The sequence below is a fragment of the Sinohyriopsis cumingii genome, chromosome 8 (assembly GCF_028554795.1).
Source record: "Sinohyriopsis cumingii isolate HCF-2022 chromosome 8, ASM2855479v2, whole genome shotgun sequence".
NCBI lineage: Eukaryota > Metazoa > Mollusca > Bivalvia > Unionida > Unionidae > Sinohyriopsis > Sinohyriopsis cumingii.
The window spans coordinates 41,778,503-41,792,648 of NC_142968.1; positions in this window are offsets into that span (position 1 = coordinate 41,778,503).

The window sequence follows — 14,146 nt, forward strand, 5'->3', positions numbered from 1 at the left end:
CATATTAACCATCATACCATGTATACTTCTCAAATAAGATAGACACAACGTTTGTCATTGTAAAGTTGTTTAACGATTACGTGACTTGCGAAGATTAAACAAAACCCACTTCTCGTCTTAACTACACTTTTCGCTAATATTTCATCGGCATAAACATCATACAAAAAATATAGTGATGAAATCTAAGCATAAACGATTCGTATGGCATTGAAACAAAAAAGTTCAAACAATTATATCAAGACTCTTATCAAAGAAAAATAAATCATGAAATTAAGACACTGTACCATGCCTTGAAGTTCGTTTCTCTTTTTCCATTTAGCATATTCGTTTCTTTACATCCCTGGTTACTTGTCCCAGAAGCCAAGACCTTTCAAGCGTCATGCAAAAACTTTGACTAGTTTTGAAGTGTAAACATCTACATACCGCGAAACGTCTTCTAGGACACCCACCCCCAGCGATTAACTTGTCCAATCAGAATTCAGGTTATCTAACAACCATTATTAACACAGGCCCCTCCAGAGTTGGAAAAATTTATATTTTCCCCGCTACTTTTAATAAACCGATCTCTGTAAAGTTTCAACTTATGGCAAATGTTTCAGCAAGTACACACGCTGTTTCTGCAAAATTTCATCCCTTGGCATTTCGATAAACAAAACCCATTATTTGCCGTAGTGCATATTCGCTTAATACAGTTATCAAACGGATCCTTCTTAGGAATCAGTCAAGTCCGTACCAGATGTATTAAGCATCCCACAGATTTAATTCGTTCCAAATGGCATACATTAATTCAATATTGCTATGTGTCCCAATGCCACCTGCGAAAGTCACAGACAACTGTAAAATTCACTGTTATAATCTCTGTACCTAATATACAACTTATATGTGATCTGATGTTTTGGCTTGCAGAAGGAAGTAAATCCAGTCAGCAGGCCCATCTTGGTCTGCCAATTTCTGTACTTAATTTCTCCAGCTGTCAGTGCTTCCATTATCCAACAGGGCCAGTGTCTTATGTGTAATGATGTTAATGCACTAGAGGGTGTAGGTGCCTAAAACGTTATATTACAGTATTTTGTGGTTCTTGTCCATTATTGCCCAAGTATCAATGTTTCACCTATAGTATTTTCACCCATGACCTTGTGATAACATTTTGAAATGGAAATATACTGTATTAAGTTATATTAAGTCAGTGTTTTAAATCTTTTCATGGTTTAAAAATTGCCGCACAGTCATGTACAAGTTTTCTCATCTGGAACTTAACACTCTTACATGACTGCTCATTAAGTTAGCGTTGTATGGATTATTTTTGAAATACAAAAATGTCGTGGCATTTCCATGACATATCTTAGTTAATAATGCCAACATTTCATGTCAATACGCTCTTCTTGAAAGAGTCATCATTTTAAAGTTTCACAGTGTAGTCATAAAAGCGTTTAATGGTTTTTAAGTGAAACGTTTAATTCAGGATATTACATTAATTAAATATGATTTATATTTTAAACTGATCAAGGTGAATTAACCAATTTAAAGTATTAGACTGAAGCGTAGGAAAAGAGTAAGGAGCAGCGCAAATGGTTATGTTTATGTAACGTCCAGGGTTTAGAATGTTAAAAATGATAATGTGCCATTGACTTTTCTTGTGCAGATACGCTGTGCATCTATTTACTGCTGTTTCAAATTTTACACTTTATTCTATGTTGATTTATCTATCTCATCTTGCAATTCCTTACTGTGATGACATTGTATTGTCTTTGATTTTGCACACTTTACATCTGGAGTATTTGTAATTTGTTTCGTCATGTCCTCTATCAGTTCTTTTCTCTTGGATTTGTAACATTTTACAACTAATTTTTTCTCAAATATTGATTGTCCCAATGTTTTTGTGGCTTAATTTTATTACTGTTGTATTTAAATTTAATGTTCTGGAAACAATGTAATACCTTTTCCAATAATAACTGGTTAAGTTTGTGGTAAAATAAGAATTTACAGAATGCGTTAAAAGTTAACATTTTACATTTTGGCGAGGAAAATGCATAGTTTATTGTGCTATAGCGCGAGGAGAGCGTGCCGTTTACGCGATGTTTATGCCTGCTTTTGAATTAAATGTTTTAAACATTTAAATGTCTCCAATATTTGCGTCAACAATTGTATCATTTGTATAACCCCTTATCTTTATCATAATATCATTGATTTGTTTATAGTCTTGTATATTGCATCTATTTTCCCGATGCTATTTAAATAAATTTCAAAATATTAATCCCCTTGATACTTCTACATTAATTTGGTTTATCAATCTGATACAGCGTAGTTGCTTTAGCACATTTATTATTTGTGTACCTTTTCGTTGTTCATTCATGATGCTTTGGATGTACTTTCGTTGTCTCTATGGCTTTGTAATTAACACAAATTCGTATGTCTTAACTTCTTGCTCTTTAGCGTTGCTTCCTCCACAACCGTCGCATTCCATAAACTCGAGGTGTTTAAAAACTCTGAGTTTTCCTTTTATTCTTTATGAAGGTTTAATTGACATAATAACAGATGATGCATGTATGTAATACATAACTATCGTTTGAATAGTATAATACTAAATAGCTCGACTTTGTGTGTTTGTGTTTGTCTCCATGAAAAAAATGATTGGTATGGCGTATTAACAAAGTTGCATAGACCTGAAGTATGGGTGGTTTTCTTGTTATATATCATTTGTTGTTGTTTGATTTAATAACAACTCCGTTGTTTCCAAACAGTTATGCTTCTTCAGGCACGAAATGTTTTGAGCATTATTTCTGGATGATTGTCATTACAAAATTCGTTGAATAAATTACGTACATATTTCCAAAATAGAAATTATCCTACACATATAATTGATTCTGCGCTGAATAAAGCCCGTAATCTTGCATAACAAGATGCTTTAAACACAGCAGAATGTAAAATAGAGAAAAAATAATTCCTTTCACAATACAATATAATCCTTCATTGCCTAATATAGGTAGTATATTTAATAAATATTATAGTCTCCTACATTTATAAAATAAAACCAGCGTAAAATCACTTTACAAAAATAAACCTATTCTCGCTTATAGAAGACCCAAGAATTTGCAAGATTTTCTAATTAGAACTAAACAGACAGAAAATAAAAAAAGACAATTTTTGTCATCTAAATATAACAGACACCGGTGCTGTCAATGTGCAAACATAAGAGAAAGTACTTCTTTCAGTAGCGCTAATACCAAATATTTATTTTCTCTACGTGATAACACTAACTGAATATCAACCGATGTGAATTATTTGATAACCTGTACAAAATGTAGCATGCAATATGTTGGACAAACACTTCAACAACTTTCTAAGAGAATGAATAATCATCGCTTTCATAATGTTTTTAAAATAGAGATCCTCAGTTTTTCTCTAATATTTAAAAACGCTTTAACACCAATAATCACTATCTACTCGATTTTACTTTCATGCCAATAGATATTGTGCATGGTGACATTAATAGACTCATAAAGGAAACGTATTGGATTCATGCGTTAGATACTTTGTATCCTAATGACCTTAATGCCAATGCACTATATAAAATTGTATAATTTAAAAAAAAGGGTTTTTTTCTTCTTTTAAATTGATATATTGAAAATCCTTTATAACAATATGATTATATGAATGACTGTTTGTCTCTGTTTTATTCTATTATTCTATTATTTTTCATTGTACATATAATTATTAGATTAATTATATAATTAGCCTGAGGTTTGTCTTTCATTCCAAAGATAATATTTATGTTTGTCAATTCTAAATTATTTGTGAGAATACATTTACTTTTTTTGTTGCAAAATATGATCTGTACAAATATTAATCACGTGACAATTCCAAAAGATACGCGAGATTGTCCCTGAACGTAGCATAGAAAAGAGCAGAGCTCCTTTGAGATAATTCTGCGTCATTTGAGAAATGCATTCGCAGGCAAGAATCTGTGTAATATTTTCTGCTGCAGCCATCTAACATTTCGACATTTTGAAGTTTTATATGGCAAAAGGAAACATTTCTGTCAGTCGTCATCTTCTGAATTGCCAAATTCAAATTCGTTTTTCTTCTAGAAGTTGATTTTATATTGTTTCCAATCAGTTTTTTATATTTACTTCTACATCTTCTGTTGTTTCTTATAATGGTATACGCAACAATATTTATAAAAGGATGTGGCAGATTTGAATTATAGCTCATAATAAATTTATTTTCATTCGACTTTACAGCTGCAAGCGTTCCTTGAAAATCAATGAAATTAATTCTACAGAAAATCCATTTTTAAATTTATAAAATCTTTTACAGGAAACGTTCTCATTTTTCAAATCATTCACAAATCGAATGCCTTTGTGAAAACACGTTTTCTGGCTCCTGACATTTATATGAACTCTTCAGAAGTCTACTCCAAGTGAGATATGTTTTATTTAATAGTATCATCGTTTCCTTTGATTCTTAATTGTTAAACGATTCCTTTCTATTTCAGTTTTTTTTATACCTTTCGCCATGATGTTGGTCTTCAATATCTTTTCAACTCTGTATGTGTAATCGTGTTTAATTCGTCAACCTTTGTGTAAACTTTCCAAGAGATACCTCTGCGTATTGCATTATTCAATGCCCATTCAGTAGAACCACTGGAAAAGCGCGCAGAAATAGTTAATTTTATCAATGACCAGAATATTGATGTCTTTTTCCTCACAAAAACATGGCTAAAAACATCAGGCGATGAGCCCAAATGTGTGGATCTAACACCCACTGTTACTCCATCAAGTCGTTCCCCCGTAATTTTCGCGAAAGGTGGAATTGCTGTCATCACAAAGAACTCCATGATAAAACGTCATAACCACACCACAACATTCAATTGCGACCACACATCGTTTGAACTAGTCCAAACCACACTCACACTGGAACAAAGTTCAGTCCATTTTTTCTTCCTATACTGACCTCCTCCTAGTAGAAAAAAAACAAGATGGCTGACTCTCTCTTCTTGGAGCAGTTTCCGAATCTCCTGGACTATGAAAATTCGATAGGTGGCAACCTGATTATTCTTGGAAATTTCAACTTTCACTTTGCTGTCCCGGAAACCCAAATACAGTAAAACTCATAGATTCCATTAATGTTTTCAACCTCAAACAGTCAGTTAACAAACCAACCCATAAACATGGTGACATTTTAGACTGATTCTTCATAGACCTGATGATAACATTCTACGGTTCACCCCGGTATCCCATGACCTTGCATCAGATCACCTCTGCATTCTATGCCATCTTTACGTATCAGTCCCTAACCATCCACCTTTATCTGCTACTAAGAGAAACCTCCGTATGATAAATAGAACCAAACTAATGCACGACATCCAAGCTAACCTAACAACTTGCTTACCTCCTACCGCAGAACAACTCGATAACTGCCTGCGTTCATTGCTTGACAAATTTGCCCCAAGTGCAGAGTATCAATTCAAAAGTGTTCTCCATGGTATAGCAGTGTTAGGGACCAGCTTCGCACTGCTAAAAGAGACCGCAGTAAAGCTGAGAGGCTTTGGCTTTCCACCAGACTCACTATTCATAAGCAAAAATATGAAGCCGCTAAGAGGAATGTCACAAATATAGTCCATGTAGCGAAGTCAGCCCACTATACTACTAAGATCATGGAAAGTTTCAGCTGCAAAGAGCTCTTCGAGATTACTAACAAGCTAATGTCAAGGAACAAATCTACACCACTTCCAACTACCTTCTCTACAGTCGATCTTCCGGGCATGTTTGCAAATTTCTTCCGTGACAAAGTACAAACCATTAGAGATGAGCTTGACACCACAATTTCAATTGACTCGTCGTTACCATACAGTTGGGATACAGAATTTGAGCGGCAACCATTAGCAGCATTTGAACCGGTCTCTATGGATTTCGTACGTACAATCGTGCTGAAGGGTGCACCAAAGTCATGTGAACTTGATCCAATTCCAACATCACTGCTGCTTGAGTGCTTAGATCCAGTATTGCCTTCACTAACTGATGTTATTAATACCTCTCTCTCATCCAGGGAATTCCAATCATTTTTCGAAACTACCATTGTAAAGCCTCTGCTGAAGAAACCAACACTTGACCATAACGATTTAAAGAACTATCGCCCAGTTTCTAATCTCCCATTCATATAATAAATCTTAGAAACGTTTGTTCTATCCCAGCTTGTATCTCATCTGAATTCAAACAGTCTTTTTAGCAATGTACATTCTGCATATCGCCCTTGCCACAGTACTGAAACTACTCTTCTAAAAGTAGTTAATGACATTCTCTCTGCGTTGGATAGCAGAAAGATTACAGTCCTCACCCTCCTTGATTTGTCTGCAGCATTTGACACAATAGACCATGATGTATTATTACTTCACCGTCTCCAGCATGTATTTGGCATTCATGATACAGCATTACTGTGGTTCAAGTCCTACTTGGTCAACAGGACACAAATTGTGTCTGCAAATGGAATACACTCCAACCCAGTTGATCTATGTTGTGGTGTTCCACAGGGGTCTGTTCTTGGACCTGTTCTCTTCATTCTGTACACTCAGTCGCTCTCAAGTGTCATAGATCATCATCCATTGTCTCACCAATTGTACGCTGATGACACCCAAATGTACAAATCTAGCCACCCAACTGAAGTTGATGCTACCATCCAAGGTGTAGAGAGGTGCATTTCTGATGTGAAATCATGGATGACATGTAACAAGCTGCAGATGAATGATGATAAAACTGAGGCCATTCTGATCACAACACAAAGACTTTCTCATTGACATCCTTTACCTCAAACAACAAATATCAGCAACACCAACATTAAATTCACACAATCAGTACGAAACCTAGGTGTTACTCTGGACAGTACTCTCACAGTGCACCAACATGTCATGGACATATGCAGGGCTGCATATCTTGAGCTGAGACGCATCAGCTCAATTCGCAAATATCTTTCAGTTGGTGCCATTAACACACTTGTGTGTTCATTACTACTTTCAAGATTGGACTATTGCAACTCATTTCTGTCTGGTTCATCTCAATATCTGCTCCAGAAACTTCAAAACGTTCAAAACACAGCTCCTCGGATCATAATTAGAGTACCACGATCAGAGCACACCTCCCCGTTGCTCTGTACCCCACATTTGCTATCCATTCGATCCAGAATCAAACACAAAATATGTTCTCTGTGCTACGTTTCACTGTCAGACTCTTGTCCAACATACCTATCCGACCTCACCCATGTGTACACACCAGCAAGATACTTACGCTCCTCTTCTGACAATGGTATACTCATTATTCCTACTATGAAAACAAAGTCATATGGACAGCGTTCTTTTGCATATCAGGGCCCCGCAACGTAGAATGAATTGCCCACTGAACTTAGATACAAGGTCACAGTGATCACATTCAAGAAGGCTCTCAAAACTCACTTATTTCGACTGCAAGAACAAACTTAAAGACCTAATAATGTTTCCTACCTTAAATATTCTCAGCATGTTTTTTTTAAAAAATGTTTTCTGATTTCATGGTGTTTGTTTTTGTAATCATATCATTATATGTTTTTTATCTTATAGCTTTTATCTTATAGCTTTAATGTTGTAAAGCGCTTAGTGCTTCTGAAGATTAGGCGCTATACAATGTCCTCATTATTATTATTATTATTATTATTATTATTTGTATGAAATGTTCATGCTCGATTTATAAAGCAAAGAACAAATGTTTGGTGACTTTTTGTATAATATGAGGCAGCATTGTTTATGAACATCACCAGAGGAATGGTCATTAAAACCATACCTTGCCCTATATATTTGTTGTCCGGTCCATTAAACAGCATGGAACATGTTTATGTATAAAAAGCAGTGGATGTATTCTGAATAATAATAATAATAATAATAATAGGACTTGGTTCATTAAATTCAACTACAGGTTTTTCCCCAGGAAAATAAAATGTATTCTTTAACTGTGTTCATATTAGTATTTTCAGATTTGATGTCATCGAACACAACAGTTTGATTTGTTTCGGTATCAAGATCTTCAACATATGTAGCATGTTGTTATCAGTTTCACGTTGCACTGCATCGAACAGATTGTATTTTTCCCCTTCTTGATTGATAGTGTCTACTACAGTTTTATCATAATTAAAATATTTTAGTAACAAAGTTCATTAATGAATGTATTCTACTTTGACCAGTACTTCCTGCAATCAAACATTGGATGCGTAGGGAGAGGGGCACTACATGGTCTCTGGGGAATAATATACCAAAAGGATGCCAGTGGTATGCTCAGGGAAACTGAGATGCATCATCGAGATTAATTACATTGTTTGACTGACGCCTCAATAAGCGTATATTACTTTATTTTTTATTCAAAGCTGTAAATATTTGTATGAAACGTGTGGTGTTTTTGAATCTACAAGAATATCTTATAACAAACTTCATTAAATGTATAGACATATCCATAATATTTGAAAAATATTTACTACAACGTCTTTTACAGTGATTTTACCACTTATGTTAATGACTGTAAATGTAGAATTAATGATGGATATGGTTTGAATGGTAGAAGAGGAAGCAGGCAGCAGAACTCATTAAAAATAGTTATTAAACGAAACCTGTGACACTAAACATTGCTACAAAATAATTGCCAAAATTTAATAGAGCAAAATTTTACATTTAGGTGTGGTGTCCCCTCCAGAGATTTGGACGTTATGAAAGTCTAAGTTTACACAATTAGATTTTGTTTATTTTTGTAACCATTCTGACGAGGACGAATTTATGTGTTATTTCTGTATGAACAATATAGTGAGCTTAGGGAAATATTCTCAAGAGCCTCTGAAATTTGCAACACATTTTTCTCAGCGTGAACAGTCTGAATTCTGCCTTTATGAACAGTCCTTTTGGTAAAACATTTGCTGTTTAATATACAAAACACGTAAAATTATTTTAGTTAAATGGTTTACTCGTCAAGAGTACAAAATGCCAAATTAGTATGTGCTGAAAATAATCTTATAAAGTTTCGTGAACATTATAATCGTCTCTTTTACTTTCAGTATTGAGTTTGTATATACATATAAGTGCTGTTTGGAATTAAGTGCTATTTACTTGTACATTGGACCACTCCGGTGGCCTAGTGGTTAGAGCGTCCGCCTCGGATGCGGGAGGTCGTGGGTTTGATCCCCGGCCGAGTCATACCAAAGACTAGCTACGATGTCGTAGCCTTAACTTGATTTTGTTGTGGTTGAGGCTACGAACTGATCCCATATCATGTAATGGAGCAAAAAATATCATCACTAAAGTCAGAAAAACAAAAGTGTAGAAATCAACTACATAAGTATAATCATGCTGTGAAAGAAGTTTGGCTTATTTTGAATTTATTAAGCTCTTATACGATAAAATAAATTGGCATGGTTACTCTAACCTTATACTGTCCGCCATGACAGATAACGCGAGACTCTCGCCGTGAACCCTTTTCTACGTAAGGCTTGCCAGACCATATTTGGGATATTCTACGCTATATTATTATCAATCAAGTGCGAATAATCGCTTCTTGGTGAATTTTAAAGTTGCCGATAAACCGTATTTACTTTTAATGCGCAGAATTTCTGACCCAAACGGCACCAAATTTTTACTACGACTTGTTTACATTTCCAAATAAGGCGTCAATGTCCTTATATGGCACACAAACAAACGAGGCTGAGAACGGAAGTAATCATTATTTTAAATAATATGGCAGACGAGCTAAACGAAAATATCGACTAAAAAAGGTAAACGAGATTTTTCAACTATTTCTACAACGATTTTCGATATTTCCGGTATTAAATAAGAGGACTACTCAATTTATTGGATTAAATGCAAGGAATATGTTTAAAGTGTTATTATTAGGCTAAGAGAGCGCCGGGTGCGAATCACACCCGGCTTGCTCCATTAATACGTATATGCTCATGTTAGTACCCTGTCCACGAGGTACGAGTAAGAGTACTAATATTAGTACTAACCAAAGACTTACAAAAATGGTACTAACAGCTGCCTCGCTTGGCGCTCAGCATTAAGAGGTTAGTGTTAGAACTGGTCGGCCTGGTGTCAGGATAATGTGACTGGGTGGGACATCATGCTACATGTCTGCGGCATGATGCCCAGTACTAGACATCACTATAAACTGCCACACTGCAGACATCGTAGCGATATGACTGAAAAATTGTTAAAGCTACGTTAAAAATCAAAATCACACACACACATACTTGTACATTGTAACTAAACTTAATTAAACAATATTTATACGACTATTTATACAACGAATGGTATTTCATTGATACAGAGTACATACTATACATATATTTTATTTATGACACATACAACTACATATAGTTGAACTTTGAACGTATTTAAGATTGAATATACACAAATGTGTATTGACTGAGTGAATGAACCCCTCACATCCCTGCGGAGTTTGCTGTTAAACATTCTTATATTATGTGGTTAGGCTCTAATAAACAGTAACAATAGAAAGAGTGAAAACAACAAGCTTTGAAAAATTTAACAAATAATTTGCTTCCCTGGAAAAACACTGTAAAAATGAAAATAATAAAAACTTACGGTTTTAAGTATCAAATCCGAAAATAATCCAAGAATAATCCATGAATCAAAAATGGAAGGCGATGACGAATACTGTAATCAGTATAACGCTGATGTGTTTACAGTTCTTTGTGAACCACATAAAATAATATTCCGGTGATAGAATTCCCGAATAAAATTGAAAGAAATTTGTCAAAGAATTCTATATGAGCACTCAAATATTTCCAGGAAAAAGAATTAATCTTTTAGAGTCAAAATAATTTGAATAAAAATTACAATGTAACTCAAAACTGGTCACAACAAAACGAACACCTTGACATCAAGTGTTTTTAAGCCCAAACTGAGAAATATCTCTCTAAACATCACTATTAAATCTAAATACTGTGCAATTTCGGAAAACCCAGAATTGTGAAATAGAGGCTGTTTACATCTAAAATCACGTACTCCCAGTATGACCTTGATAAAAACCAATCATTTTACTCCGAAAATAAATAAAAATATAACGTTGTTTACTTGTCTCAGTGATTTCTGAATCAAGGTCTGAAACTAAGTCAAAAATAGAAACAGTATTTATATTGTTAGGTATTTATGAAAAGATTCCGGTCAAACGGAATTTTCTGGAAAATATCAAATTCCTAGTAAACAAAATAAAAATAAAAATAAAAAAATGAAAAACTTACAAACAGACAATTAATTTAAATCAAATATACATAACAACATGCAGGGGGTTGGTGTGGGGATCACTTAGCTTCAGACAAGGGATGTTTTAGCTGCACTTGGACCTCCCATCACATGTACATAGTTCACGCCATGTGCGAGTATGTTCCAGAGGAACCCATCACATTATTGGAAGAAGAAGAAGAAGAAGAAGAAGAAGAAGAAGACGAAGAAGAAGAGGAGTGTGTCCGCTACAAAATGCAATTCTATTCCTTTTGTGGCGATTCACAATCACCTTTGCATATTGATAAGATGATTGCTTTATGATTTAGACATGAAAGATTGTTTTAATGAAGAAAGTAGAGCACTACAAACATTGAACGCTCAGCCATTCATGTGCCTGGGCATGGAAATAAGTGTGGTGTAGAAACTAAGCGAAATGGCGAACCAGTAAGAGGTAATTAAAATATTTAATACATTTTTAGTTTTTCTAAGTTATTATTCTGCTTTAATTAACATTGACCTCTCCGGTAGTGCAGTGGTTAGAACGTCCGTCGCGGATGCATGAGGTCGTTGGTTCGAACCCCGACCGAGTCATACAAAAGACTTATAAAAATGGTACTAATAGCGAGCTGCCTCGCTAGTCGCTTTGCATTAAGAGGTTTGTGTTACGACTGGTCGACCTGGTGTCAGAATAATGTGATTGGATTGGACATCGTACTACGTTGTTGCGGAATGATGCCCCATTGCTAGACATCACTATAAATTGCAACAATGCATAAATCATAGCAATAAGACTGCAAAATTGTTAAAGGTACCTTAAAAATCCAAATCACACACACACACACACCGATCATAAAATTGTTCCTGTCAGTCTGTCTCTTTCTCTTCCTTTGGACGGTTTGACAACTTTTATCATCATTCCTAGGTTCAAAAACGATGGTCTAGAGAGAGAGAGAGAGAGAGAGAGGCAGTCTTTGGATATCTGCATATTTAATTAATACTACTGGATTTTTAGAAGATTATAATAGGTTTTAGAAACAACAGCAACAACCGTAAATCATTAAATATATAACAGTATGTGTGCCTTGTAACCAAGAAGTTTACCGTATAATGTCGACAGTCTTTTGCAACTTTATATCATCGATTATATAAACACTGTTGGTAAATCCCAAATTCTTTTTCTCTCTCACTCCAGATTTCTGCATATTTTGTCCCTTATGCATGAATGCATGAGATAATAGGGGGACCGGAAAGCAGAAAGGATTGCGATGAAATTGTGTACAATATTAAATTCATTTAGAAAATGTGGATATTAATACTTATCGCTTATTTCATACGTCACTAATGATTAATGAGTGGAATAATGTTTATTAATGCTTATTATTGCGCCATGAGTGGATCATGATTTGATATACCAAAAGTATTGATATATCAATATACTTTATATCAACAGTTTAAAAGCCATATTATTTTTAAGATATATGCACATATACCTTTTCTACATACGCAAAAGCAAGTGGTACCAACACATGGCTTGACACTGACACCAAACAAAAGCACGATGCGTTGGTTACAGCGGTGAGAAAAAAGTCGAGAAATACAAAAAATAACTGTAAAACAGTTCAGTTTTAAGTTGAGATTTCAAGATTTCTAAGATTTCACTAAGATTTCAAAACCTTAGTTTTAAGCAATATGTCCACCATTTTAATCACAAAACCGATCCACTGATCGCGACAAATGATAGCAATTATCCTGCCTTTAACACCTTTTGTTGTATTTCTTTAACGGTTATTGATTTCAAAGATTGTCGTGAAGAAGTACTCGATTAGCCCACATATAACACTCTGGTACACACAATTTTGCATTGGCTCTGTCAAATATTTTTTATTTTATATTCATACATTTCTCAACGTAATTATGATGACTTCCACATAACGCCACATAAAATGGATGGCATGGTTTCATTAACATGTATGGCGAAGATGGCACACAATTCCCATGCATTCCAGAAATAAGAGTGCTTTATTCAAGCAAATATTTCGGAAGAACTAGTTGCCAAATATAGTAATTTCTAGAGGCATTCGTTGGTATAACGTTTCTAATAGATAAAGGAAGCGACAAAATATTTGCCTTTTTCTGCCTTCTTTCTTAAGACATAACGCACAAAAAATACAAAAAGCATACACATATACATACAAACATACATACACACATACATACATACCTACATACCTATCTACCTACCTACCTACCTACCTACCTACCTACATACATACATACATACATACATACCTACCTACCTACATACATACATACATACATACACACATACACACATACATACATACATACATACATACATACATACATACATACATATGGATGATTGAATATACTTTAACTTTTAATTAAAAACAAGCAATTTTTAAATGACCAAGTATAAGTTTTATAATAATTGGTTTTCTATAAGAGAGTCTGGTCGGAAATGCTAAATGCACTTAGAAAAATAAAGCTGGATATAATTTTCTCAGAACGATACCTTACTACTACTACTACTGCTACTACTACTGCTGCTACTGCTACTATTGCTGCTATTACTACTACTGCTGCTACTACTACTACTACAGCTACTAATACTACTACTACTACGAAGAAGAATGTAGTAAAATAAATAGAGATAAATAAATAAAATAAAATATATAAATATATGCATACAAATCAATAAATAAACAAATAAAACTCTAGTTATAAGCATATTTCTTTTACAAGGACCCTTCGCAAAATACGCAGTATTTATATGTCTGATATGGTCTACCCCTTTCGAGGAAATGACAATATCTTTCAATGCACTTTTTAGTCGGATTTGTTTGCCTCGTTTTGTTATCCCGCTGCGACTTGTTT